At 34.7% G+C, this 25435-nt stretch overlaps 1 protein-coding gene and 1 long non-coding RNA gene across 2 annotated transcripts in view; one reads left to right on the top strand and one right to left on the bottom strand.

Annotated features, from left to right (window-relative positions):
• LOC138715247 (BCAS3 microtubule associated cell migration factor-like) overlaps window positions 1-134 on the bottom strand; it is a 58305-nt gene extending 58171 nt beyond the window's left edge. Inside the window, exon 1 of the mRNA XM_069847970.1 lies at window positions 1-134. The gene's annotated coding sequence lies outside the window, so the exon portion shown is untranslated.
• On the top strand, window positions 19-10222 carry LOC138715248 (uncharacterized). Its single transcript, XR_011336195.1, has 3 exons — window positions 19-173; window positions 2907-3013; window positions 9837-10222. It is a non-coding gene; the product is annotated as an uncharacterized lncRNA (long non-coding RNA).
• The last annotated feature ends 15213 nt before the right edge of the window (window positions 10223-25435 follow it).

Raw genomic sequence — 25435 nt, 5'->3', positions numbered from 1 at the left:
AATTCTCAATACAATAGCTATCATGATGCAAACAACGATTTCGTTATTCCCACTGCGTCATTGCTAACAGCTGTAACTGCTAAAAATGACGTCAACTCTGTGGAAAGATAGCAACTTCACCTGGGACACCAATACTTTCTCATAAATGTACATTTCTTATTAAAGATTAAAATGTAAGTATTTTTTAAGATATGTGAAAAGTAATTGTATGAGTGGTCTACATGAAGGAAACAAAAAGGAAATTTTAAATTATTTCATTATCGTGAAGCAAAATTTCTCATACCGAACGTACACAATGATCAGCTGATTCATATAAACAGTAATCAAAGTAGACGTCCGTGAAGCGGATGTAACTGAAGTTATATTCGATATATCGAACAAAAAGTCCCGTACATTGTGAAGTGTGAAATTCTTGGAATATATTAACATGACAGATGTTGAATTAATACCGCGGAAACAGAATACCAAAACCAGATTTGTACCCTTCTCCTTCCTCTGAATATAATCCTAAATCAATAATGTCAGCCATGAAGAATACCTCCCTCCTATTACTCTTTCTCCTGTTATTCCCCATTTTGGAATCAAAAACTAATGTCTTATTTATAACTAGCCGTACCCGTGCGCTCCGCTGCACTTGTTAGAAATAAATATAAAGTAATTACATAATTGAAATAGGACGTTTGATCCAGGGAACATTCGTGTTTGTTGGAAGGATAAATCGTTTAATATGTTACTTAATTGAAACTGTATTTAAATAATTAAATTGCGATCATTTTGGTCCAGAAACACTCATTTGGTGCAATGACAATTCCTTTAACATGTTTCTTATTTGTTATTACACACAACTATAGTTTAGTGAAGATTGATATATCATTTAGTTTTAATGTGTAAACTTTATATTACTACTTGCTATATGGTTCCATTGAATTATGGTAATAACTTAATTTTAACCCTTGTTTTCTACGTCTTCAGTAAATGGCGCTTGGCCCACTATGGTTCTGAAACCTTCAAATAACTTAACATAAATAGTGATATGTAATTATATTTCTTTCGAAAATGTGACAATTCACGATCTCCTATGTACCATTGCCATGGAATGAATAAATGTGTTTTTTCTTCCTACTCAAAAATTTTATATTTTGCACATGGGAATTACTGCAGGAACAACAACGCTACAATCTGAGGCGGCGGTGAAAACGTATTGTATTGTTATTTTAAAAGTCTATCAGACCTACCAAATTTTCATAGAATAAAACTTATCGGAAATTATTTTTAAAGAAACTTTTGTTATGTAACATTTTTCACAAAAAAAGCAATAATAAGCGAGATATTTCGATTTAATTCAGGCCTCGTTAAATGAAGTATTTTGAATGCCATATAGCCTAAAATCTAAATTACAACGAACTTAATTTATATTTCAATTTTCATCGAAATCCGTTCAGCCATTATCGCGTGAAAAGGTAACAAACATCCAGACAGACATACGAACAAAAAATGTTAATAAAGCGATTTTCGGTGTCAGGATGAATAATTATACATGTTAACACCAATTATTTTTGGAAAAGCGAAAATTACCAGAAATTTTTCGGCTACATATTTATTATTAGTATATATTATATTATATTATATTACATTATATAAAAAGTGCGTTAATAACGGATGTACTCCGATAAGAAAGTTTTTAATTTGTTGTGGGGGTTCTTGAATCTCAGAAGCAACAACTTTTACAACAGCGCAACATAATCTGCTTGGCTCATTACCCATTTTTTTTTTTTGCATTGCATTTATTGCATATATAGTCTATTTTATGTATTTTAACACGACTCGATTGAGCATAGTCAAAATTTGAATTATAAAATAATGGATTGCTAAGCTAACGTACTATTACTGCATACTAAATCAATACACTCTCGTTGTTCGTTAATTCTTTCAGATTAAAATGAGTGTGTACATAAATATTATTTTAAGAAATACAGAAAACGAATGTACAAAAAAGCCTATCAAATTTTCTGTGCATATGAAGCTATTTTAATCTTACCTATCCTCGATTTATTAAGAAGTTACTGTAATAACAGTATAGCAGTATGTCCATCTAGAGAAACTACACTTTCCAATGGTGAAATAATAATTAATTGTACAAATCGGTTAATTTAGCTTCCGATATTACTTCATACAAACACAGAAACATTGTCTGTAGGCTAAGTTTAATAGCTTTCGATTGTTGCTGTCCAAGGTCCCTTTTTCGATTGTTGTTGTCCAAGGCCCCTTATAGACGAAGTCATTTGTTATTTCATTGCCATCTTAGATGGCATTATTTTAATTTTAAAACTCATTTATCTCATTAAATATCAGTCCTATCAAAATTTTGTAAAGAATAAAACTGATCGGAAATCATTTTTAAAGAAACTTTTGTTATGTAACATTTTTCACAAAAATCAATAATAAGCGAGATATTTCGATTTATTTAATTCAGGCCCCCTTATAACCCCCCTTTTAAATAAAGTATTTTGAATGCCGTATAGCCTAAAATCTAAGTTACAACGAACTTAATTTATATTCCACTTTTCATATAAATCGGTTCAGCCATTATCGCGTGAAAAGGTAACAAACATACAGACATACAAACAAAAATTTCAAAAATGCTATTTTCGGTTTCAGGGTGGTTAATTATATATGTTAGGACCAATTATTTTTGGAAAATCGAAAATTACCAGAAAAATTTCGGCTACAGATTTATTATTAGTATGGATTGTGGATGACCTGCGACCTGTACTGGGGTGTTTTGAAAATGAGATGTCACACACCCCAAATATTGATGCTTTGGCAAAGAGCAGTATACTGTTCAAAAATGCATATGCGCAGGTACGCTTATTATTTTTATTATCATAATTACCGTTGAATTACAGAGTTGACAAGGATCGGAGTGGATACATTTCAGCTGATGAACTGCAAGTGGCATTATCGAATGGAACATGGACCCCCTTCAATTCAGAGACTGTTCGAGTTATGATAGGTGAGAGTCTGTTTCCGACATAGACCTACTGTTATGCATTGAATTAAAAAATTCTCCAAAACGTTCTGTAACATGCAAGCTGGCGTAAAAGATCTGAAAGCCTGGCTGACGTCACTGGGGAGAAACAGGATGGAGGGGGGGCAGAGTGCAAACAAAAACAAATACTCTCTAAACATCTAACTGAAAACATTGACCTCTTATCTTAAGCTGCTAGTCGGAGTCTTCAAGCTCTCCTATCCCTTCCATCTCATCTCATAGCTGAAATCACCGTCATCATCGTCATCATCGCTGATACCACCGAGATTTATGATAATTGGGTCTATGATGTCATCAAACAGTATTTCCCGGTCCATATAATCTTGTTCTATATATTTTTTTAACATTTTCACAAAGAGGACGCCAATCGAGTTCAGCCTTACAGTTAAATTTCTGCTCACATAATTATCTTACTGAATCTAACTTACAATTTATGTTTCTGGAGGCAACCCATCCCTTCACTATCGACACTATCCTACGCGCTACACTTTCATCAAACGCGTCTAGTTCTAAGACACTACTTTTTATTGTTCTCTCATCCGGCGTTTCGAAACACGTCCTGTTACCACTATCTATTTTCTTCGCTTCAACCACTATATTTTGGACACTACTACGAGACACGCTTGTAGCCACTGTCACTTGCTTTTGAACTTCATGTAGAGGAATGTCTGTCCCTTGAGAAGCTTCCTTAGACGTAAATACTAGTACATTGTTTATAACCTCTTTAGTTTGACTATGAAACTTCTTTCAGTGGCGCATACTGGTTAAAGGGTTTGGGCTACCACTGACCCTATTATTACACAAAATATATTTTAAAATCCCTATAATAAAATTCCTTACATATTTATGTGAATTCCAGACGTCTTGATTGGGACGAAAATACGTTGATGACTTCGTTCTTGAAATTACAGTTGGGCCACTTGCAAAGTTTCTGTAGAAATTACTTTTCAATGGATATTAGTGCCAAGCAGGATAAACGTTCTTGTGTATGAGTTGATCTACAGTAGGATTTTATTCTCTTCAACGCAGAAAATGTTCTTTCTACCGATGCTGACGTAGCTGGTATTGTCACAATTAATGTTGCCAATTTAAGGACTTCAGGAATAACTTGGTTCAGCTGGTTTTCATATATGGCAGATAATATTTCATGGATAGGTTTGTTCGAAAAATCAAAGACTTCTGCTGAATATATTACACTTAATTCATTTTTCAAACGTACTTGATCAAAGTGACTGTTATAGGACTGAAATAATTTGTTTAGTGCCTCGTTCGGGAAGTTTTCTCTATAAGCAGAAAATTTTTGAGAATCTAGAAGATGTGTGAACTGAAGCTTTCCATAATCAGAAAATCTGTCAGTAATTTCCATGTGCATACGATCTAGTATGCTGTAGTACAGCTGCCTGTATTTCAATTCATCATCTCCTTTTCTTCGCTTTAATGGTGGTTCCATTGTATTGTCTGAAGAATTTTCATTTTCCATATTACTCCATATGGACGGAAACCCACTACGTCTGAACTCGGATATAGTATGTTTTAACTTTGATACCTCTTGCAAGTAGTATGCTATGTCTAGACTTTTTGTCTGAAGAATATTGTAGAGCACATCTGTATGTGCGAACACTCTAGCATAGACTTCAAGAAGAAATATATTCTGAAACTGTGTGAAAAAATTCAAATATCCTTGAGCCTGCACATTTACAGCATCATCCCAGTTTTCTTCAGAGTCATTACAAATGATATTTTTAAAGAAAGCAGTCCGTTTTTCTGTATTCCTTTACTGTACTTAAGAGCCGAGATGTAAAATTCAATCTAGTTGGTGCTACTTTTGGGAGTTTCTTGTTCATAAATTCCTTGAGTTTTCTGATCTTTTAGGAGATGATGAGAAAAATGCAGCTAAACCCGACAGTGTTTTGAAAAAAATGCGGCATTCTGGAATGGATGAAGTAGTTTGTTGCAAAACTAAATTGAGAACATGGCTGTAACAATGGACAAATAGTGCTTGAGGATACTTTTCTTGAACTTTTGTTTTTAAGCCATTAATATTTCCCGCCATAACTGAAGCACCATCGTATGTCTGTGCAATTAACTTATTGCCGACATTGTATTCTGCTATAACACCTTCCACATGCTGAAACAAAGCAGCAGCAGTTTTGTCCGAACTGACATTTGTGAATCCTATAAACCATTCTTGAACATTGGCAGTACTGTCGATGTATCTTAAAACAGTGGACAATTGACTCTGATTAGAGCAGTAACTTGTTTCATCAACAACAATGGCCACAAAAGGTTTTATGTTCTTTATCATAACCCCACTTATAGCAAATATTAAGTCATTCTGAATTGCGAGAGAAGTACCACGAAATACTGTTGAACTCTCAAGATGATTGGCCAGTAAATGGTCAAATTCACTTAAGGAACTTAAATATTCAATACAATTTCCTATATTGTCTGATTCCACACTCTCGTTATGACCCCAAAAAGCCAATTCTTGTTTTCCTAGAAAGCAGACTGCGTTAATAAGATGCAATAAAATCTCCCGATTTTTTTTCACAAGAGCATTGTGTTGGTTGATGTGTAGAGCTTTTCGCTTATCTAGCTGTAAATCAATTCTTGTCTTCCCAAAGTTTGCAAAGTTCATGCTACTACAAATATGAGCTTTTGATTTGTCGTATTCTAGGACTGCCGTTCGAAGGGAGTTCATATTAGAAAACCCCTCTTTTGACCACACATTAGTTTCACGGCTAAATAACAAACATGGCCAGCAAAATAGTTTAGACAGTTTAGAAGTACCACACAACCAATTCCACTTACCATATGATGTTGAAGTGAAATGGCGTGTGTACTCTCGCTGTTTTTCTTTTATGTCCATGGACAAATTTAACTCAGGAGTTGGTCTTTCCATTTTCACAATTTCAACTTTCTCGTTGTTATGTACGACGGTTAAAAGGCACTTTTAATAAACCTTCTATTACACAGTCATTTTCAACACAAACCTCTCCAGAAACTTGTTCTGCCATATTTTTCACAATATCACTTAATTGGGAAATTAAAAACTTAATAATTCACAATTAATATAACTCTTAGACACTCGAACAAATCACAGATTTAAAATAATGCACTGCAAGAACATAATCACATTCAATTGCTAGCGTACTAAGCGTATTGCTGCTTCGCGCCTGCGAAGAAACCGATCATGAGAGCGGCAACTCACCCGCCTACAGTGCACGATGGAAACAGGAGGGAGCAGGGGGGACGGTCAGTTGTGCGAAGGACAGCGTGAGCGAAACGGTCACAGGCTACCTCACGTAGCAAGCGGTTTCTCCAGCGATGCCGCCTTGACAACTTGTTTCTTTTCGAGAGCAGAGAGCGCATATAAATCTAACAATTACTTTAATTTTAATTACTATGGTAAAACTAATAATACAAAATTATTACATTATGTTATATTATAAACTTTTTCTTTTGTAATTTCCTTGGGCTACCGCCGGTAGCCCCGGTAGTCCGCAAAATACGCCCCTGACTTCTTTCCTTTTAATTTTGAAATAACTGGAGCCATTTCCATAACAATAGGTCTACTTGCAACTTAAAAACACTTAAACTAACTGTATATACACAATTTAAATGTTATATATATATACACACGCACTCTATATAATCTACATATACAATTTAATACAATACCAATACCATATATACACGCACGCACCTTAACTGTATATAGGCCTAAACTATTTTTATATACAATATTACACACATTTAAAAATGCTACAACTGAATACTTCCGTAATGTAATATATGCGGCACATATTATAGCGAGCATGTGACTGACTGTCTGACTGACAAAGAGAGAGATGTTTTGCAAGTGGAATATATGCCTGACAAGAAACCGTCATCTACCGTTTAAATCCCAACGGTCTCGAAGCTTTCAGATCTTTCGTGCGAGGTGTACTAAAACATGTCCATCATCAAAGATGCGGTTAAATTAATACCAATAAGGGTTATAGAAATGAGGCATCAGTAAGGTTAGGAAGGATTGAGGGAAACAAAACAATATGGACATAACTTCTTGCTACACTTCGGATATAATTCAGAATTCAAGTTGATGTTACATTTTAATATGAACTGATTTGTGGACCTAAATTTGATTGATGAATAACATTGACAGGGTTGTAAACAAATCAAAGGCAGAAATTCTAAATTGTTCTTGTTTATCCATGCCCCTCCCCCCCCATGGTTTAGGTCTTAGGCATTGCGATGACAATTCGGTAAAATCTAAGGAAGAGTCGCTATTTTCCTGATGAATAAATTGAATGACGTAAGAGGCCTATATGACATCACATGTCTGCACGTTCCATAGCAAGTATGCCAGCCCCGATTAAATTAATATTTTTTTAAGTATTGTCATCATGCGTGACGTCATATATTCCGTCATCGATCTCCTATTGGTCTGGAAAACAAGACTTTTTTTTATGAGTCTTGCCATGCAGAATTAGTGACAAGACAACAATAATATTCCTGTGCCGAGAATAAACGCACGATAGTGTCGCAAAATTGACAGTTTGCAGATCGCATTCCTATATTCAATGTCATACGAAAGGAAAGTTTGATTGTTCATTTTGTATAGGTACTAGGTAAGTGTTGTTAGTTGGTGACGCTTAATGTGTTAGCACAATAACTGGTAAAAGGAATTTACGGCTAATACTATTAACTATCCATAGATTGAATTATGTTCAAATAACCCTACTTAGGCATGATTTTATTACAACAAAACTATAATCTCAGAATTCATCATCCATCCCATGGATTAATAAGGCCTGTTCATTTGTTCTCAACTTAAAGATGATTCACTACTGTTCAATCCGCTAAGAGGGTATTCGATATCTCAGCAGCAGTATTTTGGGAAGTAGGCCTATATCTGTTGGTATATATTCTTAAAATATATGGATACTGGATGCAAATAGTCCATTTTCTTCCTTTCTTTTTTTTATAGAACTCAAATGTGTGTCCTGTCATCAAATAGGCTATATGAAAACCTCGTCTCTGATAACTGAATTTTTCTTCTATACGTTATATTCAATGTCCAGTTTTCACTTGAATGAATCAGCATTGTCACCATCATAATCTTACACAACTCTCCCCATTCCTATCGTTATGGCTAATGATTCTACTTTACAGATGCCCTATCTTTGAAGTGGGATCATTGACACTACCAGACCAGCAAGAGTTCAGGACCATATTTGACTGTAAAAAGAGAAAATCGAAACACATCAACCACATAAGATTATCGTCATGTTGTGCTAGTAAAATTTCACGAATGGATAAAAGAATAAAACACTTTAAGAAATTGAAGATATGAATATTTATAGTTGTGGTAAAGTTATTTGTAGCAAGTTATTCGGTCTTATCAGCAATGTAATGTTGTATGCTTTTCGTAGTAGAAATCAAGTACACGGTTTCCAATCTCAAGAACCCCAAACATATACCGTCTTTTTCTGATCTGTTACCAGTTCTTTTCCCACCATAACTCAGGAACCGCTTCTACCATGAAATATGCCTACAAAGACTGCTCTTCAATCTTATGATTAAACTACAGGATTGAGAGTGTAATTAAATGCTATTACAGTGTTTAATCTTACCCTGAATTACAACAAATGTTCGAAATTATGTCATTCTACTCACAAACAGGCTTTAATAAATTATTGTACAGCCCAGTTTCTTTTTGTGTAATGTTATGAAGAATATTACGAATTCTTTCCTTCAATTCTTCTTCACTACAAAGGTTGTTCAGGTATTTGACCTATAGAAACTTAATTTCTTCTTAACGTCTCCATTACATGGGTTAACTGTTATAAATTTTAGCATAGACCTATATGCATAACATATTTCAACGTTAATATCATAACATTAATTCTCAATATTGTTGTTGTTTAGTCAACTCTCCAAAGACAGAATTGAAGGGTACACGGGAATAACAATCAAGGTCCATTTTAGAAAGTTTTGAGAAAAACGAATTTGAAAGTTTAAACACTATTAATACTTTGTTATGTGTGTATTTAATAGAAATTGACGTAGTGGAATGTCAAGAACGATTATTTCTTATTACTAGCTAGACCACATGATAGTACTTCCTTTCCACTATAATATGGCATTATTAACTCAATTTCGATTTTTGATGGACCTTAATCGTTTTTCCCGTGTACCCTTCGAACCTCACAAGTGATACCTTTCAGTCATTGTAAAAGCCTTTAATTCTAAAAATGCATTTTATTAGCTGGAAATTTGTTGCAGTGGAATCTGCCAAATGAAAACCACGAAATTTAATTTTTGAAGTTTTTATCATCACCTTCATTTGCATTCATGCCGACATTGTGCTTTATTTTAGTTTATTGAAAGGAAATTATTTTGTTCTGAATTATTTTCTAAAGTACTGAGAGAGGGAATCCAGAAAGGGATAGCTACCCTCTAACAAGGGTATCGTTTGATTACAACCACATAATATATATATATATACATAGTTAAGATTTTTTTTGTTTTTTTTTTTTTTTAGCAGCAATATGTAACACCGAATTATTTATTTATTCGTTTATAAAATTGTACAAATGGTGATTTACAATTAACAAAGAGGAATTTAAAATTTGTGTAGATATATCCTAGAGATTTGGGGTATCAGTATGAAATCTACCTTATGGAACAAATTTAGATAACATTTTTAAATAGTTCGACGTGCTCCAAACAATAATTCATTTATCTCCGAGCGATTTTCAGGTATGCTGTATTTTTCTTCCAGGTATTTGAAGCACGGCCTACTTCTTTGCTCTGTGTATCATTCTTTTCAAAACGTGCTGTTGGCTCAATAACAAAGTCAGTGTTCTTCTTCCTATCGATTGCAATGATGTCAGCACGTTTGTTGGAATCTTCAGCTGTGATACACTGTACTTCATCATAGATTTAAAAATTTTCAAATTTTCTAAGGCATTTGGCAGTGTTATTCCTCACCATGTGGTATACAAATTGTCTTGTTTCTTTATTGAAGAAGAGTTCTTTAAGTCAAGTGTTGATATAAAATGAATATAAGGTATACTGTAGTTAAATATGCTTACATGTACGAATTTTGTAATTTTTGGAACAGTATAATAAAATGCACTGGTTTGTTTCCATTTCTTGTAAGATAAATGTTGCTATATTTCTGTGTGCAATATAACTTTAAGTCTTTTACGTAAGTTTTCTCGAATCCCAGAATTTTATTAAATATGAAGCCACAATAAAATAATTGTAGGAAAATCAGTCCAGAATTAGTAAAAATACTTGGATTAACTACACAAAAGATTACAGAAATAGGAAAAATTTATTTAAAAAAATACCATGCACAAACCAAGTTTTGTAGTAACAAAATTTGTGTCTTTGGTCATTCGAATTTTCGGAAATGTCTGTCGCAATGTGTAGCTTTTTGAACTTCGTTGTTTGTATGAATTTTTAATTTTGACTGTGAATAACATTAATTGTATAATAATTATGAATGATAAACAATCGAAGCGAAATCCTACATTTTATTATTCTGTATCTGAAGTCAACTGCCCTTCCTAGTCTTTTTTACACACGTATTGTATGACTGTCCGTACTTTCGTTCATAAAATACATACTTCATTGTAGACATTGAGATTTTGATAATTTTTTTTTCCCAAATACAGAAATCAATACCTTGTTGGAGGCTGTGTCTGTTTTGTAGAAAGAATGTTGTTATTGGAAGCTGGAAGAATCATTGCTGAAATAAGTTTTACTCAGAATTTACAGCCTACTTTCCTTTAAATAATTAATGAAAGAGTGGTCACAGTAATTTCGTGATCAAAAATGAAATATTGCAATAGTTATTACAACTTGCACTCACATATCAACGTAATTTATTACCAAAGCGTTTCGTACCTCACAGAAAACCTGTTACCTTGTGCACCACATTCATGAAACTAGTACCGTTACTTAGGTACTTGTAAAGAAAATGCCATATTTTAAAAAATGTCATTCTTGTTAAAATAAAAATAATAATAATTAATTCTGTACGATTCTACTGTTTCATCCATCACAGAATGTCTAATGTGAGTTGCATTGAATTAAAGACTCAGGATAAAAATAAGCTTATAGGTACTCCAGTACATTATCCTATCAAATTTCGTATATACGTACATATTCTTGTTAAATTAAAGAAGTTCCAAGTTACAACACGAACATACTGTACTGTTTGTAGACAGGTCTTCCAGCTTGTAAATATCGTTGTGAATTAAGGAAAGTAGGCTAAAATGTGATATTTTAGATTTTAAAAATTCAGAATGTGAAATATTGTATAAGGTTCGCGTAAATAAGGGAGAGTCAGGTAGTATCGGACATCGGGTAGTATCGGACAGTGCGTTTCTTACATCTACCACCATATGGTAGTACCTGAATGACATGGTTACGTTACTCTATGCGACATCACAGAAACGTAACCATGTCAATCAGGTACTATCATCGTGTGGTAGATGAAAGAAACTCACTGTCCGATATTACCCGATGTCCGATACTACCTGACTCTCCCCTAATGCTTAGTTGATGTTATGAGAAAAAATGTATTTTGAAAAACTGAAGAGAATAAATTATACTTAAATATTAGAGTTATGTCTTATAATTAGACTGTGGATCTTAGCTTCCAAAAATATTCGTTTTAGATGTCCGATTCATTCATAGTTTTCTGCTAAAGTGCAGTTCTTTCCACCGCAAACCTAGCATTCTCCAATCTATGCTTCTTGTTAAGAGTGAGGAAATAAATTCTGTGAGGCAGGAACTGGATAAAGCTTGGGAAAATGTTCTACCTGTTACGGGCACGCAAAAAATTCATCATGTGATTGCTGTGTCAGCCTATAAGATCAATAAAAATATTTTCCGCAAGACTCCAGTGAATTGAAAGAGTATCTTCGCCCTGAAGTCCGTAAGAGGCAGAGAAAGCGTCCAGTTCATCACAAGTAAAGAAGAGTGTGTTCCTAGTTGTAAGAACATTTGTCTTGCACATCAAATAGAAAATGCAATTGGAAGTCACACTACTGACGCACATTATATTCTGAATTTTTTTTATTAAAATAGTTGTAGTTAATTAAATAAAACATTATGCAAGATACATTGAAAGACCCATATTTGTGTATTCAATCACTGTAGTTAGTCCAACATTTTCAATTTTGCAGTAACATATCTAATTCTTTTCTACTACTTCTCATCAATCTAAAAATTGTCACACTACTGACGTGTAAAAAAATTAAGGTAGGATTAATTAAGTTTGACTGTTGTTAACAAAATTTTGTACATGACTTTGCAAGTTCTCAAAGAGTATATACATACATTTGGTAAATGAGATTAATAAGAAATAACTTGCTAAATTTCATACAATAATAAAAAATGTGTCACACTACTGAAGGTGGACATTCCCTAACGTTTATACAGGGTAAAAGGATTTCGGTGATAGTCCTTTGAGAGACGGATCATGAACATAGCGTAACTGAAAAAGTTCTCTACCATATCATTCCTTTGGGCTTACATTTCTCAGAAATAATTATTTTTAGACAGTGGTTTCACGACGACGACTTTTCGATTCTCATTTTAGTATCGAAAAGTCATTCAATTCCATATCCATAAATAAGTGTGCTAAAAAGTAAATTTTCGTGCCTAAAAGTACTTTCAAGGACGATAATTAGAAATACTGAAAACATAAATTCCAACTATTTATTTATTATAAATATTCACAACACAATTATTTAAATTGGAAATTACAACATTTGGAGATTTGATACATAAATTATTCACTTCAGAATCACTCATTTTTCTAACTGTATTTATCACTTTCATTGTAATAATTGAATAGAAAATGTAGAAAGAGCACATCCAACAATTTAAATATTGTTGGATGTGGCCTTTCTGCATCTTTCTATTCAATTTTATTGTATATTCCAAACTACATAACAAGCAGAAAACAACTTTATAACATCCAGAAATATATTTCTTTCTATACTAATGTAATACTCTTTCGTCTTTAATATCAGAAGTTTGCCATTGCGAGAGAACGAATCAACAATTTTATTCTCTTTAAAATATAAATACATTTAGGATTCTCGAGCGACTGTCTAAATATCTTATATGAAACACGTGCGAAACCAGCATTTTGAGCACTCACCGTGTTATCCACTTGCCCTTTGGGTCTGTGGACAAGCTTCACTTCTCATGCTTAAAATGCTATCATTTCGCAACTTGGTGCATAAATAACTATTATAATTATGATTATTTTTTACCCCTTTATCTTTTAAACATTTACAAACACATTTTGTAAACAGTCTACGTTAAACTTTTCAGTTGCAACAAATAATTTTGCATAAAGTTTTTGTTACATTTATGGTTTAAGAGTAAGTATTTTAATACTTTAATTAATAATAAATCAGTTTAAGTAATGGATATTTTGCAACACTGTTACAAGACGCGTGTTTCACCCTAAGCCTGAGCACTGCTGGGACGGGATGTAATGGCAGTCTCCTCGTGACTGCCATCAGTGCTGCAGGGAAGAGTGTTTCTGCTGTTGGCAAGTGCTACTGAATTCATTGTCATGTAGGCCTACAATTTTTTTCTAGAAACAAAATCGATTCCTTACTAAATAAAAACAAAGGACGAATAATGTCGAAGGAAGATTCTATTTCTTTTATCTTAAGGATATAGTGTGTGAAGTTACTGTGATTGAAGACCTTCCATTCCACCTTGTATGAATTTTCGTACTACCATTCATAGAAGAGATGCAGCTCTTTGCTTGTTTCATTCTCTTGAACTGAAACAACCCAGAACTCACCACGTGGAGGTGGCTGCATGTCGAGTTCCGCCCTGCCCATCCCAACCTCCCTACCATGTGGGCAAGTGCTTTCCATTGTTCATTCTTTGTCATTTTCAATTAATATTCATACTCTTCGACTTGAATCAATGCTTAGGTTTCCATTTCATATCTTTTTTGTCTTAATTTATAAAAGTCACATTATTAAGATATTCCAGTACAATATAATCAATCACTGCATGTCAGTGCAACGAAAAATATGAATAAATGTTTGATGTAATTCTTGATGTAAGTCTGTCATGTTATTTTTCCATCTGTAGGACCGTGCGTATAAATGTATATACGATAGCTAAAGTGTAATATAACTTTCGGTACGATGGATAATTTTTTTGACATGAATTTAGTAACTTTTATTTCTTGTTTCTCTATTTTATGGTTTTCTCTCTTTCTTCCATTTCGTCTCTATCTTTTTGATATGTATTGAAGGCTCTCTCTTTCTGCTCTTGAAATACTCTAATAAACAACACTGATCTTCTCTATGAGGATTCTGTGAGGAAACTGGCAGTTTGTTGTGCATACTTTCCGCACAGACCAGAAAAACTATCATCAGAACTATTTGCAAGTCTGGTGAGAAATTCTGAAGGAGAAGGGCTGCCATTATTAGTAGGTTGTGAAGCCAACTCCCACCACACCGTGTGGGAGAGTGGGGATACTAATCCCAGGGGTGACTTTACTTGAACTCCTTGGATCAACTGTGGTCGAAAATGTTAATAGAGACTCAATACCAACTTTCAATACAAACAGAAGATAAGAAGTTATTGATCTTATCCTCTGCTCTCAGGATTTTATAAATAAAATTCATGAATGGCATGTATCCGTAATTGATTCATTGTCTGATCGACACATAATATTCGATCTAAATTTTGCTGCTAGATTTAATGAAGGCTGTCAAAGACCCAGATATGCGAATTGGGAACATCTTTCGAAAGACCCTGAGTACCAGTATGGTAATTTTTCTAGCTTTTAATTACACTAATAAATTGGAGTTAGAAGCATCCCCACAGATTCTCATTACTGGTACCAATATCATCCTAGCTTATGAGAAAAGCTGTCCTCGTCATCAGAGAAATTGCAGCTGTAAAATACCCTAGTGGACCAAGAATTCAGAGAATCACCAAGGCTCATTAAGAAGACTATTCAACAAAGCCAGAGGAGATTAATGCACTGGGTTCAGCAGCAAGACTCTCAAATTTCTTTCTAGGACTCCATCTACTAGACTAGAACCTAAACCTTTTCCAACGAAGGCAACCACTGAAAGTGGAACGCCGTTAAAAGTAAAGTAAGTATCATTTCGAAATGGTGAATTTGCCACCACACCTGAAGAGGTGTTGAAGCACCTGACGAAAGAACATTTCTCTGGTCATGATATTCAGCAAATGTATCAGAAACAGAGAACAGAAGAGGAACACGTCATGTGGATTTCAAAACAGCTTCTAAAGTTGTATCCAGTGAAGGGATTAATGGGCTATTCGTAGATTTCACCCTTCAAGTGGGTAGGGGAGAATGGTATATATCCGGTCCTTCTACAATAAGGGCTGGTTATTATGATCAAACTGATTTTAAGAATATTTAAATCCTGCATTGTAACTGGATACATTCCAAAATCCTGGAGGAATGTGAGGATCATATTCACATAAAAGGCAGGCAAAAGCGACTTTACCTAAGATAAAATTTAGCAACTGACTAACCTATAGTATTTTATGTGAAAGTCAGTGTAAAAAATTGGTCGACAGATACAAAAGAAGAAGTGCCTTGAAAGCGCATCCACTTCATGATAGGCAATATGTCTTTCAGCCTGTGAAATCCACTGACAGCCCTTCATCACCTTGTTTCAAGGAATGAAGGAGCAGTAAACCAGGGTCACGGTGCTTTCGTGGTTTCCCTGGATATCGAAGTAGCATTTGATAATATATCCTTTCACTCCGTATGTCAGGCTGCAGAGAGAAGAGGTATCAAAAACACTTTACTCTCAGGAAATTGTTAAAGTATGTCTTAATGACAGAATAATAACTATCCCTGTTACAAGACAGTGTCCTCAGGGGTGGGGGAATATCATCCTTATTGTGGTATCTAGTGATAGATGACCTTAAGCTTATAAATAATCTTAATAGGGCAAAGTTTTACACTCAGGCCTGTGTTAATTTAGTTATATTAAGCTTATCTTTGGGTGTCGTGTCAGCATGCTGTTTAAGCTTCAAATGCAGGCCTTGAGCAGATATGGGCTTCGTGCATAAGGGGCAAATTAGGTGTAAATCCTAATAAATCCGAAATGGTTTAGTTCAAGAAGAAAATAAAACTAGAAAATGACGAGTTTCCTTCACCGATATTAGATCTCGAGTTCCTGCTTGTTTGCCTCCTTTGGATCTTGCAATCTAAACCCCAGTCATACAAGCTGCCTCTCAACTCCATGTTTGAAAAATGGCAACTGATATCAACCCCGCTATTGTTACGAGACAGGATATTATGACTCTTGTTTGTATTAGTCCTGATGAAGAGGAATAGCAGGGAGATCATCTTAAACAATTTCCACCTCGTAGTCTCGTGGGGTTCACGGATGGCTCCAGAACTGACAGCGGTATTGGAGCAGGGATTTACGGTATAAGACCCAGGGCTAGAATATCTATCCTCGTTGGTCAATACACTACAGTTTTGCAAGCTGAGGTGTTTACGATATTAGCTTGCGCTTAGGAAAATCTAAATAGATTATGCCAAGGCCTGAATATCTCTATTTACTCTGATAGCCAGGCTACACAGGGTATGCTAAGTGAATCGAATTCAGGCTGGTTGAAGAATGCAGAACTAACCTGAAAAATATATATCCAAATGTCCCAGGACACAGTGGAATGTATGACAATAGCAAGTCAGCCTATTGGCCAAGCAAGGAACTTCCATTCAATGCTATGGCCCGAAGCTATGTGTTGGCATCTCTAATATAATCAAGTAGGTCTTAAAAGACAACCTGATGAAAGGTTTACTAGGAGCCTCGAGATCTACATCAGCATATAACAGGCTAAACTCCTTGTTGAGAATCTAAACCTGACTCATCTGAACAACTTCTGACACTGGAAAGAAGAATTTTTAAGATGGTTAACTGGAATTTTGACTGGACACTGTCATCTGAATAAGCACCTACATAATTATGTTGAGTCTTAATGATGACTGAACTTGTAGGAAATGTGGGATGGACGCCGAGTTATCACTTCACATATTGCTGGATTTCCAGATCTAAGCCAATCATTATTATCTCGGGAAACAAACACAGTATCTTCTGAGAGAAATTATTCCCAGCAGCACAGCAAAGCTGGTAACGCATTGCAGTCTTGTGGGTTGATCTCCAGTTTTTGGGCTGCACATGGGGCCATTTGTGCCCAAGTGTTGCAGCAATAATCTACACCCTTAACTTAGAAGAAGAACATTATATTCCGTTCAGTTATTGCACAAACCATTTCCATATTTTCTGCTAGTTTTTGAGCCACTTCTTTCCTCGGTATGTGTCTTGACCATCTGAATTCTGAAGATTCCCCAAAACATTTGCTTCTTTTAATAAGCTGGAAGTTATTACATTTATATAATAAATTACCTTTACTGATTTTTCCGTCTGCCCTAGAGATATACATTTTTACTAATCATTTTTGTTACATTTCAAACATGATATTTTTGTTTCCTTTAAAGTAAGCTTTATGTTATTTAATGTTCTCTGGCATTGTCTTAATATTGTCCCTTTTCACACCACTTTTGTTCTTATTACTGATCCAAGTCGTCGTACTGTACAAGATGGTTCTGATCCATAATAATGTAAGGAGTTATTTTCAGAGTCAGTTATATTCAGGTGATGAAGATATCTTCCTACGCAGTTCTCACTATTGGCCATTATGAATAAGGCAATGCGTCTCTTCTTGTTTTACGGCAATTTTCCATACAAAGGTCACTTGCTCTTTATGCCAAGTCACAATTTCGTTGCACATTATTGCAGTTTAGTCCAACTTCGGTTTTGTTACACATTTAATAAATTCTTGTGAGTTTTCTGTTACAACAATAGAATTGTAATTTTCGATTGTAAGGATAAAAATTCAAACAAATCTTCAATGTTAAATGTTCTAACTTTCTTAAATAAGTGGAATGATGCAATTTTTTTTTAAATAATATTCTTAAGTCTATTTTTGTATCTAAAATTTCTACATTTTTTAGCACAAAAGATTATTGAATATTGTAGATGATAGTAAAATTTATTAATACTTTAGAAATTACGATTTTATCCTTCATCATGATGTTGCAATATTAGAGTTAAAAGTTTCCATTGCGATGGCGTATGTCAATAAATTATCATCCGTTTAATATTTCAACATTGTATATATTGTAAAATTATATCTCTGTTCGGTACAATTTCAATTCTGTTTCCTATTCTAATTTCCGTTATTACTGGGGCCCAGATTTGTGTGTAAAAATGTTTTTTTTTTCCTAATGCATATATTCCTAAAACAAAGTTTGATATCCTTATTGAGGTCCGACAAACGCAAATTCCAAATTTTATTTTACATAAATATACATATTTTACAAAAAAAAAAAAGTTATGTGGATAAATATTTTCGACATTTTCTCCATAAATGCATTCTTTAGTACTTTTCTTCATTATCTTTTAACATTTTAACATAAAAATTTGTATCTCAAAAGAATTCAATACGAATGCTTCACTTTCGCTTGATGTGAGAATGATTCACATGCACATGCTTAGTCGAGGAAGACCAGAATCCAATCTCGAAATTATGTCATGCAGTGATCTCTATGTTAATGTGCGTGTTTTTCCTGCTTCTGTAAACAGTGACTCAATACAGTGAGTCGGATATTCTTCCCTGTTTGTTAGTTAGAATCAGATCACTAGAGCAGTTGGTTTATTCTGTGAAGTGTAGCTGTGTGAATTAAAAATGTTAAAGTGAAATCGTGTGTACACAAGTGTCTGCAACAAAACAGCACGCTGGGGCTAGCCTCTCTTACCCGCGGAAAACGCAGTGCACTATAGTGCTCTCGTAGCTGCTTGCGGGTATGCTCTGTATCTCTCCCTGATGCACAACAGTGCACACGGGACGGCACCGCATACCCATTGCACATTTCAGCGAGTGCTGACGACCACCGATTTAAATCGAGGCTGACGAGAAATAGAGTAACGCAAGTAGGAGATAGTTCAGGTAGCAGTGATGAAGGAAGAGGGGAAAACAAGGTGAAAAAACAGTATGACTTAAGGAAATGGTGTGGAGGGGAAATAAATCGTGAGGAAAAAAACTAAGACCTAAAAAGTAGCAATATGGAAAAGTGAGTAGTGAAAAGTGAAAATAATTAGAGATGTAGAGTGAGGCGAAATGTGTCATACAGGAGGGGGGTTATAGTATTTTTTTGTATAATAATGGGTTAGGAGTAAACTTGCGGAAGAATTGATGACAGGCAATAAAAGACTAGTGGAAGAATTGCAATAATAAATTAAAATAAGTAATTTCCTAAATGACTTGTACGAAAGGCATGTAAAACGGTGAGTAGGCACTGTATACTAATAATGTGAAGTGCCGCTTCACCGAAAGGTATATTGCTTAAAGACAAATATACATTCATTCATTCAAAAAAAAAAAAAAAAAAAAAAAAAAAAAAAAAAAAAAAAAAAATGTTACCCTAACATGATTCATGTAACGTGTGTCGTTCAAGTCCTGCACAGATTGTGTGAAACAATCCAATCCATTTATCCTAATGTGGACAAGTTAGTGTCTAACGGAAAAAAAAGTCTTTGTAAAATCACCATCATGGATTGATCTTTTCAAAAAGATAAATCCTGATCTTCCATTGCCTCCTACACCTGTAGTCACGCATTGAGGCATCTGGCGTAATGCCATATTGTATTATGCAGACCATTTTGAAGTATTTGCATTTGTAGTAAGTGAACTGGACAAAGACGATGCCTTTGCAATTGAGATTATTCAGAATTTAATATGTGATATTACTTTAAAATGTGACTTGGCCTTTATATCTGCTAATTTCGGTTTCTTGATTCACTAGAAAATTGTGTAGATTTATTGAGTAATTCAGTTAAAGAAATACAATATATTGAAAGGCAACTTAACACTATCCCAGGTTCGAAAATAGATGTTCTAAGAAAAATATTTTAGGGTATGTTTGAGAAAAATAGTGACTACCAAACTCTCTGCAAAGTCGCTCAAGTTTTGGAAGGCCAAAACATAAGTGAACTTTATCATGTGTGTGTGTTAGTGATATACCCCTCTCCAAATATGCAATGTTAACATATTGTGATGTAGAACGTTCCTTTTCTCAATAGAAGGCATTATTCTCGGCTAATAGGCAAGGATTTGTGATCCACAATCCGAAGATGACATTTGTGGTGCACTGAAACTCCAGTCAGCATTTTACATCTGACGTTTAGCTGCAATTGGTGAGCTTCAATACAATTTTCTTCTAGTAAGTTACGAACATTCTGATATTTTTTTTAGTTTTAGCACATAAAAATCCGGGCCCTTGTTATTACGTCCATATATTTCTTCAGTAAGATAAATTCTCTCGAATATAATGTTATTAAGTACGCGTAATATCTAATGACATTTCTTCAAGTCATTCCTAAAAATATAGAGAAACATATGTTTTATGTTATAAAAGTGCAGTAACAGATGTTCTACTATTCGGTGAGATAATTTAGAAAACAAACCATTATCTGAAGTTAACTGTGCATTTTACTATTGCTCGTCCATGTGAAAACAAAAGCATTAGTCCATTAGTCTCTTTCCTTTATCGATCATATAGTTGTATCCAAACAAACTACAGACTATACGGAAGTCGACGAGTTTTACGTTAATTTACTAACAGTTTATTATCAAGTACATATTGTAAAATTAAATAGTACATGCTACAATTGAAGTTTTGTAGCAAATTTAAATGTAAATGTAATGCATGCCCAGTAGGTACCAGTGTTGGGCATTAACCAATTAAATTTAATTGTAATTAATCAATTAAAAGTAATCATTTCCTACATTAATTTCAATTAATTTTAATCGTAATTATATTCAATTGTTAATTGCAACTGAATCACATATTTATGTAATTGTTATTTTTACGAACTATTAATACATTCATGGGAGAGATTTCTATATGCATGCCCTGTGACTGATCACACGGTTTCACGGAATGCCTTGTGTTTTGTGTGTCGACAGTGCTGTAGTGTGTACTGTGTGCAGTGTTCAGCTGTTCACTACGTTGTAGTTTGGTACTGAGGAAACAGAATGGTGGACACAGTAGGCGTATCTTGTGTCACGTTGTGTGTTAGGCTAGGGCTCCACTAGCTGTATTTGATGGCTGCTGTGAGCTGCATTCTATTGCCTAAATTTTTACTGCAGGATGGTGGCTCCACTTCCTGTAAATTTTCTACATGTGAAAGCTGTAGTTCACTGCTCTGCTGTGCTCTGGCCCGGCTCCACTCCTGTTGTTCAGCTGAAAACAGCGTTGTGATGTTCTTTGTGTACTACAAGATCAAGTGAAAATTGTAGTGAAAATGAGTACATTATTTATCAAGGTTAATTGTATGTTTGCTATTGGTTCGCCATCGTCGAAGATTGCACCAGAGAAAATGGTGGATACATCCAATATAAAATAACAGAAAACATGAAGGCTTGTTTGCTGCAATGCATCACAAACTTAGGGAATATCCAGATAAATTTTTGAGTTCTACCGGATGTCGGAGGGTTCCTTTGATTATCTTCTATCTGTGGTCTTAGGCAGTCTGAAGAAAAAGAACACCAAGATGAGGGAAAGCGTAGGAGTAGAAGAAAAACTGTCTGTTACATTAAGGTAAGTTTATTTCAAGTACAAAAAGTATAGTTACACAGTTACAATGTTCATTAGAATGTCCAGTTTACAAATCTAGAAGTGACAGCACAGAGTCTTCACTTCCTTCCACTAATAGTACTGATTGTGAGGATAAGTATGAACTGGATGTGTAGAAAAAGCGTAAGCAGAAAATCATGTATCCAAGGGAGTGATGGCACTGTATACAGAAATGTGAAGGGCCATCACGACCGATGTAAGCTGGTGGAATAAATATATCATATATCATATCGATGTATATGTGGCTCCTTAACAAGAATAGTAGTCTGAAAGACTTAGACTTAGACTACTGCTGCTGCTATCACTACTACAAATTGTTGCTGTTTTCTATTGGTTTTTACAATGAAACGACTTAGGAGCCACAATCAGATAGTTCACCCTTTTCAATTTCCCAGAATAAAAATAAAATAATTTTTATTAAAATAATACATCTTAAAGTTTATGTGGGCTGTGATTTCCGTAAAGTTTACACAGCTACTCACTAACTGTGAATTTAATAATATATTTTTTAATTTCCACTTTTGAGTAGTGAACCTCATCTCCGTCTCCTTCTGGAACAGAAGTGATATTCTCACAGAATCAGTTATACTGGCCGTAATTACTATTTACTAACTACATTCAAGAAAACAAAGCAAATACATGAGCTTAGCTTGTAGTAAATCTGTTCCCATTCACACATTAATATCAGTGCATTCTAATGGCAGTAAGAGAAAAAAAGAGATTTCTTGGGACGGAAGTGTGAAAAAAATAAGAACAAAAAATGTACACCCCTTTCCTGTTGCTTGACCATAAAAATATGATTAATTCATAATATGCAGCTCCAAATACTTCTAAGCATGATGTACCTATCGGGAAACGAAACAATTAAATCGAAAATGCAACCACACATGCTTAATCGTCGCCACATTGAGTGGAACCAAGGGGCGGAGTGTGAGATTCAGACATATTTTTAGCACATAAAGAAAAAGGCCGCCAAACAAAATGAAAGTTTTAATGGTTGGTAACATTAAGGAGTGCACATAATGTATGACTACTATTACTGTAACCAGAGGACACAATACATCTACATATGCCGAACACATAACTAATGCTAACCACACATACAATAACATAAATACAGACATGGAAATCCTACACATACAACCCAAAAACCAAAAACTCAACACACTAGAACAATATGAAATATACAGACACACTAAAACACACCCTAATCAAATTCTCAACACACAGATCAATTTCAGAACACACACACTATTTGACACAACTCTTCATCACACGAACGCACTCACACAACAGGCAGCGAAGTTGAGATAGTGCCGAGATCTAGTAGGCTCTGAGGATGGTATCAAGTAACATCGAAACAGCTGTAAGTCACACATGCTTACATAATTAACACGAGTAAGATCTCTATTTAATCAATTGTTTAATGAACTTTTGTCTTATTTACCTACCCATTTCAGATGTGCTAGCCATACACTTAGTTTTCTTGCCACAACTGATTTTCTTAATGCCACAAAGAAATCTCCAATAGCATCAAGGATCCATCACCCAACACTTGCTAAATTTTCAGCATTATGAAATGCGTCTAGGAGACCTAAATCCTCAGAAATTGTATCAGATGTCATGAAATATTCATTAAAGTTTCCTTGCCCAACTCGGAATTCTCTTCATGACTCAATCTCTCAAATATTGAAATTCAAACATGATACAAAAGTAAGTATATGTGAAAAACTGGGATTGCCAACCTTCAAAGATGTTGAGTTTCAGTACCTTAAAGAATATTTTGCAGTTCTGAAACCAACTGCCATAGCCCTTGTTTTAATGCAAAATGAGAAGACATGCTATTACGGCCAACTTTTGTCCACATTAATTTCCCTCAAAAACAGATTACATATTCTGTTATCTGGTAAACTACGCTATCTATTCCAAGTAAATCCAATCCTAATAAGTCCGCTTTCATCAAGATTTAAAGTGATGTTTGATCTGACCCCAGAAGCAATTGAGCTATTTTGGCAGCTTGCTTTCACCCATCATTTAAAATGGATGGCTACCTGACACTGCCTCACCAAATGATAAGAAGAGGATACAGAATATGTGTGTGAAATCAGCAGAGCAGTTCTCTGCTACACCTTTGGTTAGTTCAGACGATGAAAACAATTCTTATGTTTTCAACTCAAGTATAATAGACTTTGAAAAGCAAAAAGAAAAGAACTTGTCTACTGCGGAGTATGAGCTCATACAATTCTTAAACGGCAAAGGGAATAAGCAAGTTATTAGAAATGTTGTTCCAATAATTACGTGTAATCCGTGGAAGCCTGTTGCAATAAAGAAAGTAGAGCCATAAACTGTGCACTCTAAAGAAATTACCCAACAGTGAAACAAGCTTTTATAAAGTATAATACAAGTTTATGTTCCTCTGCGCCTATAGAAAGACTGTTCTGTTTTGCAGGATTTATTCAATCACAAGCAAGGGAATCCTTATCTGATAAACTTCTTGAGAAACTGATTTTTTTTGAAAGGGAGCAGTAATTATTCATATGTAGCATAGCTACTTTCATTCCTGACTGTTCAGTTACAGTGTTTATATAAAACTTCCGAGGTAAAAATACTTTTAATATTAATATAATATTTTAGATTTTCAGTATATTCTTATTTCTTTAGGTCTATATATTGTATCGATTATCTGAAATACAAATGTATTCTGAGTATTTGAAATAGGCCTATAAATGTATTTTGGTTAGGTTATATTTCAAATACTATTCTTTGAGGTAGACTATTTTGTATTTATATTTGAAATACCTGGATGTCAATATTTTGCTCAGCCCTGGTCCTACACCACCAATCTTCTGTTGACTGTTAGTAATGATAACATAGCAAACTTCCCTATAAAATCTATAGTAGTCCATGACAGTACTGGCACCGACTTCGGCTTTGATTGCAGCGTCAAAGATCTTTATATGGAGTAGCCAGAGATAAATGAACGTTAAACTCTGGACAAGAGTCAGTTTATTACGTTCAAGCAAGGTCTTGACTGCTATCGCACTTTCTTTGTGACAACTAACTTATGCACTTCAAGCAATACGGCACACTTTTATTCTTACTTCTCTTCTGCTGCACCACTTTTCCTTCGGCTCCACAATCAATACACTTGATATTTTCTTTGCTGGGGAATAATTTGTGGACGACAGAGAACTCTATGCAACTTTCAATATCGCTACAAGATTCATGTAATTTGCGTAAATTAAAAGCCATGACTTGAAAATGGCGCTTCTACTAACAATGCATGTTTATGAGGTTGCTGTTGCTAGTTGCTATAGCAATGACCTCACGAGAATTGTTTATTCACTATTGGCCAAGAGGTTAGATTTCACAATAAAAAAAAAATAATGTGGCCAAATGCTTGGGTGAAAATTTCCACACTTAAGCCCGGTTCAGACGGTGCGTGTTTTTGTGATGGATTCCAAGGTGGCTGCGCGGATGGGTCGCCTGCGTGGTCACTCACCGTTAATAATGCGCTCTGGTGGCTCCGTGGATGGCTACTTGCTGGATTTCGAGAGTAGGTTCCTTGCTATTTTTCCTGCGTGCTTCTGTGTTGGTTCAGTGTTACCAAAATAGTTGTTCTCCAA

Source organism: Periplaneta americana, chromosome 15, assembly GCF_040183065.1.
Source record: "Periplaneta americana isolate PAMFEO1 chromosome 15, P.americana_PAMFEO1_priV1, whole genome shotgun sequence".
Lineage (NCBI taxonomy): Eukaryota > Metazoa > Arthropoda > Insecta > Blattodea > Blattidae > Periplaneta > Periplaneta americana.
The sequence above is the reverse complement of the archived record's forward strand: the minus strand, read 5'-3'. Positions and strand labels throughout refer to the sequence as shown.